The sequence below is a fragment of the Ambystoma mexicanum genome, chromosome 3q (genome assembly GCF_040938575.1).
Source record: "Ambystoma mexicanum isolate Mex_15411 chromosome 3q, UKY_AmexF1_1, whole genome shotgun sequence".
Lineage (NCBI taxonomy): Eukaryota > Metazoa > Chordata > Amphibia > Caudata > Ambystomatidae > Ambystoma > Ambystoma mexicanum.
In genome coordinates, this window is record NC_090926.1 from 52,826,595 (window position 1) to 52,832,594 (window position 6,000).

At 47.0% G+C, this 6,000-nt stretch overlaps 1 long non-coding RNA gene across 1 annotated transcript in view; it reads left to right on the forward strand.

Moving 5' to 3' along the window:
- Nucleotides 1-4,770, forward strand: part of LOC138581791 (uncharacterized) — a 377,513-nt gene extending 372,743 nt beyond the window's left edge. The window contains exon 4 of the long non-coding RNA XR_011304787.1: nt 4,644-4,770. This is a non-coding gene — a long non-coding RNA (uncharacterized lncRNA). The remainder of the gene's footprint in view (nt 1-4,643) is intronic.
- The last annotated feature ends 1,230 nt before the right edge of the window (nt 4,771-6,000 follow it).

Sequence of the window (6,000 nt, forward strand, 5' to 3'; positions counted from 1 at the left end):
CGTTTCAAGGCACCATAGCTCATGAATAGCCTATATATATTGTAGCGGGTCTTCATCTTCCACCATTCTGCGTGCCATAATTGCACTAATGTCTGATGTCTAGGTACTGCATCTGTAGAGCTTGCCATACAGCTGCTCGACAGTTAGTGAACAGCAAACCATTGTGCGCCATGTTCTGGGTTGTTACTCCTGAGTACCCCACCCTTTGCCATATGTCATCAGCAGATTCTCCGAGGGGCACCCCTAGTAGACCTTTTACATCCCCTACTGCTAGTTTCTATCTTGCCGTCATTCTTTCCATCTCGTATATCCATTTCCCTGCACCCATGGTAAACAAAGGTAGCCTACACCTCAGGTTTTCCTTGTCTATATGTTGCCATGGTGTATATACTGAGGTCGCCCCTCTCCCTTTTCCTATAAGGGCATCTTTGTGAACTCAATGGTCCCGTCAGGTTCTCTTGTCCACTTGATTTCCCCCTCTGATCTCCCTGTGTCTTGGTGGCAATGAACACCCTCATGATGTCCCTCCTCCTTCATGCTGGGAGGTCCCTGAGCCTCTGTGCATATGGGGTTACAGCATCCAGGCTGGGCGATGCATCACTGAACCATTGTGGTCTCTCATCTTTGTCACCCTGCAATTCCTCTGCATCTCTATCTGCTCCCCATGTGGACCTTCAATCAGTTGTATTTCCTGACGACCGACGAGCAGGTTGGCCCATCCCCTCATCCTCCCTCTCTGCCAAGTCGTGTTCTGACTTGGTGTTTCCAAGATCACTGTCAAAATCATCATGGAAGCTCAGTCTACTCAGTACCTTGCCTCCCTGTGGTTCCCCTCCTAAGTCCATGAGGTTTCTGCTGTCCACCCTCATGGAGGACCGTGCATCGGTTCTGTCTGACAGCCCGACTGCCTTTTCATATGTCTGGCTGCGATCCTGCTCTGCTTGCCTACCTCTCCCTGCGTTATCGTCAGACGCGGTCAATCCCCACTTCAGTTTTATTTCCCGCACTGTGCATTCCTCCTCTTCCTTGTGTTTGTACTCTCCTGCGAGTCACCCTAGTTCCTACTTTCTCCTTTGCCTTCTTACCAAAACTTGCCATGTCTTCCCCCTTGCCTCTCTATCTCCTTGAACTCCCTCTTTCTCCTCATCTCTCTGCTCCCGTTCTTTCTCTTCTTCTCTTTGCTTATCTTTTCATACCTTCTCACGATCTTCCTTCTTTTCCTTCTCTTTCCTTTCTACTTCTTCCATTATCTCTGCCCACTCTTGTGCTTTACTGCTTCCCTTACATCCAGCTACTTCCTTACTTTCCCCTTCTTTTTCTCCCGCTGTCTTCCCATATAATTTCAATAATATTTGCCCTCGAACCCACGTGTTCATTGCTATTCCTCCCAGCCCCTCCTTGGCGCTCATCTGGGTCTTGCTGCATGCCCCTTTCTGCCCCTCCTCCATAGTATATGGGTGAGGTTCAAATGTTCGATTTGAGTACCCTCTGCTGCTTTTAATTCCCTTATAGGGTATAATCCCTGTGCTTCTGTTGCAGTCCCTTAGTTCCCATGGTCAGGAGCAGGTGGAGGAGTGGGGGCCGAGGGTGCTGCGCCCAGAGTCTCCTGCTGGCTCAGGACCCATTGGTGCCTTGCTACTTCTCCCTCGTCCTCCTAAAATATCTTCCAGAGCTTGAATATTGCCATACGACTGCTCAGCTTTTCCCATTATGAGTCTCTTGTATGTGGGTAATGATTGCTGCGCGTATTTGGAGAAACTTCCGCATTGTGGCCATGGCTTAGTTGATTTACCTTCTGTCTTGTTCCTCCATTCCACGCTATATTTACAAATCTTGTCCTTATATCACAGAAGGGCCTTACATAGGTGCAGTAGGGGTGTATCAGCCCGTATTTCCCCTGATACATTTCTTTATACTCACTTGACCTCAAGTTGAGCTTCAATACTTCCGTTATTATACAAACACAAAAATACTTTAATCTAATTTTTCTCAACTTCACAAATACTAGTTCTTGTCAATTATCCTGAGCCTCTCCTGCTCCCAACCAACCTTTCAGGCGTGCTCCGTGCACCACCTTTCTACAACTCTCTGCCTCCAAACGGGTGTAGTGAACCATATCTCTGCTACCATCTTGTTGAATTAGGTACACCACAGGGATTGGGGGTCACACTACAAGCTCACCATTCCAGCTCCCAGGGCCCTACAAACCCTCCCCTAGTGCACAGACAGAGGGCACAGCCAAGGGCAAGTTAGAACTGTTGTTTATTACACAAACAGATAGGGATCATACAGGACATTGAAAATCTCCCGGACTCACAGGTCCTAAGCCTGTGTCGAGCCATTTTGTTTGATTTTTATGTCACAACATGTGGCTCTTCCCCAAAACCCTATGAGAAGACAGGATTGGGTAGTTGGGGTGGTAGTGCCTATGCATGGCACCTATAGATACTACTCTATTGGTCCTCACATGTCAGGTGGCTTGCCTACCCCTTCCCCAAAAAGCTATCTATTACAAAGCTACAGGGTCGCAGGATTACCATTGGCCCTTGCCCTCTGCTATCCACCCCTGGATTACTGTTCCCTGATTGACTGGAGCTGGTCTCCCCAGGCCTGGGACCCAGCTCTCTTCTCAGTGCTCAATGCAACTTCTCAAGGGGATGAGAAGGACTTCCCAATGTAGCCATCAGTGGCACCACTTTTGCCTGTGAGAGTGCCCTCAGCATTGCAATGTTGTTAAAGAATCCATGTTTCAGTTCATATCTGTGTTGCTGAGAACCGTTTGTCTTCCCACCGCGGACGAATGACCATTGTCTGGTTTGGCCGTATCACGTGTTTGAGGACCGCAAAATGGAGCTCTCTGGTCTGCAATTTATGAGGATTTATTCTGCTATTCTGCAGATTGCTCCTTGCCTCTTAGCTTCGGAATGTGCTGTTTGTCTCTGACTTTGGCTGCTCGCCCTGGCCTGCTGTTCTGTGCAGTCTAGATCTGCTTTCCTTTGTCTCTCATCCTGTGGCTTGTGGCCTCATGTAACCTCATTATAGTTATACTATGATGTCTATATATCTATACCATGCTATGTTTCCTATAGGTTAGTAGTATTTGGATTCTCCAGGGTTCTTATACGTTCCTGTAGTTCCATAGGGTTGGTTGCAAGCTTGCTCCGCATCTCTTCCTTTGCCTTGCGTTCAGCATTTCTGCACTTGGCTAATGAGAAAAATAATAAAAGCTTTCGACAGTATGTATGTGTGTCTGTCCTCTATGTATGTATGTCTGTCCTCTATTTACAGAACTGTGTAAGCATGTTCTTTGTGTGTAACTTCATGCATGGCTGTGAGTTTGCTTTATGACTAACGTGGCTATGTTGTGGTGTCACTAATGACATCATCACAATGGTTTTCCGTTGTTAGTCAATCTGATCCATCGAGGCATTTGGATCAATGATCTGTGTAGCGGCACCTGTATCCATAAAGACATGGGCCTCATTACGAGTCTGGCGGTAACCCTGACGGTGCTACCGGTGAGTTGTCGCCAGACTCTTAACATTTTACTGGTGCCTGACTTCCTGGTACCACTGGGAGATTACAAGATTACAAGTCCGGCAGCCGGGAAGTCAGGCTCTGGTAAAGTTTTAGTCCCCATTCCTATTGAGTCCCATAGGACGGTCTGCCTACGGTGGCCACTGCACCTGGCAGAGACAGACCTGCAAACTTGTAATGAGGCCCTTTGACTGGATAAAGTTTGAATGGCTGAGAATATCTATTTGCATATGTGGATGTCACTGGCCCTCCTGGGGGCTGTCCAAACAGTGAGTTGCTTTGTACATTCTTGACTCTTCGGGCTGTTGTGTTCATGGGGGTGAGGAGGGGCATTCCAGGGACCTTCTCTTCAGGGAGGGTCTGCACGCTGCAGAAAAGGCACGAGATAATGTTTCCCTGGGAAATAAGACTACTCCTGTCTAATTCTAGTTTGGAAGAGCACAACCAACCATTGTGAGCCAGGTGCAAGGAATCATAAACCTAAAAAGACCCGACAATGAATAACTCAAGAGTGTCCCCCGTGGTAAACACTTGCATTAATATTAGCTGAAATCAGAATAAATGCAGCGACGCACAAGGCCAACTACAAAGAGATCACTCTGGCGCATGGCCTAGTAATAAGGGATGGTCTTTTCTTTAATTGAAGGGAAAACAGTCCATGGACCTCTCTCCCCCTACTCCCTTCTGGCTCACTTCTTGATGACCTGTCAGTTGTCCAACATTGGTCAGTACGGAGCCAACCAATCAAAACCCTCAATGTTAGGCTGGCCAGAATGTATTACACTAACCAGTAATATATTGTAGAAGTGATGTATTTTCTTTTTATTGTCATCAATTTAGAGATGGTCTGAGGCGGAGCCATCAGATTGTTGTTATCCAATTAGAAGTTTAACCCTTACAGAATGTATATGTAGTCAATCCCCTCATCCCATAGATTTTATTAATTGTGAGTGGATGATGACGTTGTTGATGACACATTCGTAGCATAAAATTGTTGGTTTTAATGAGCACGCTGAGAGTATCGACATTTCTATGCTTCTATGCTGTCCGCACTTTATTTGGATGTTAATAAAGCTGGGCTTTGCCTTTCGTTTTGTCTATTTCAGTAATCGAGTGCCGTTTCTCTGGCTCCTGATCAGCTGCATAATATTGGGGGTTTCCCAGGCCATCTTTACAAAGGATTCCGCTAGACTTGGACGGGCAGAAGAAGGTGTTACAGCTACTTGGATAATAAAGAAGAGATTCCTGTTTAACACTGCTCGGGTGCCCATACTTTCTTACTGGTATTCATGGATAATCTAGTGAGTGGGCCGGGCTGAATGGCAGTATTCTGGCTGCTGAGGGTTTTAAACTGCACCAGATACTGAATGTCCCTTAGGCAGTCAAACAGATATGTTTCTTCAGTTTGATGAAGATATGGGTGTCTTCATCGGTGACAACAGTGGTGGGTTTCAGAATGTGAGCAAAGGGAGTAAGAAGATGCTGAATAAGGTTGGGGAGCGGGTTTATGCATGAAGGACCCCACGATTGATCAGGCTGCTTCTGGATAAAATGGTTTCTGGCTTGCTTGGCCCAGTTGCTCTTGAAGGAAAATAACTATTTCAGAGGAGACCTCCGGTAGCCCAATATTACAGCGAATAATGGGAACTGGCTGATGGTTTTGGGAGGCTGCCAGGTGGCCCAATAGAATGAGTGCACACACCTTTGCTACGGTCCCTTGCCAGGAGTAGTTGTAAGCATTACACATCGGTTGCCATAGTCTCCAGTGCCTTCTGAGCCTAGAAACATGCCTGTGATTAGGCAGGATTTCATCAGGTTTTTCAGGAGCGGGTAAGCATTTTGTATTTAGGTTTATGGAGAGTTCATGATATTTGTGAATTTATTGATGAGAGGATGCAGTGCTGTACGCCCAAGGGCGAATACTTTCATGTTGACTTCTGTGGAAGTGGCGATTTCTTGAATGATAACACTAAAGTTGCTTCCTGGCTTGTGCAAAAGTGTGAACTCACAGTGGCGTTGGCATTGTGTGAAGAGAGTCTAGGGTGTGGCAACTGATGTGATGTTTGCTCTGATGGCAGCATATGGCGTTGGCACTCTAGTGGTGGCAGTGTGTGAAGAGAGTGTAGGGTGTGGCAACTCATGTGATGTTTGCCTTGATGCCAGCATATGGCGTTGGCACTCTAGTGGTGGCAGTGTGTGACGAGAGTCTAGGGTGTGGCAACTGATGTGATGTTTGCTCTGATAGCAGCATATGGCGTTGGCACTCTAGTGGTGGCAGTGTGTGAAGAGAGTGTAGGGTGTGGCAACTGATGTGATGTTTGCCTTGATGCCAGCATATGGCGTTGGCACTCTAGTGGTGGCAGTGTGTGAAGAGAGTCTAGGGTGTGGCAACTCATGTGATGTTTGCTCTGATGGCAGCATATGGCGTTGGCACTCTAGTGGTGGCAGTGTGTGAAGAGAGTC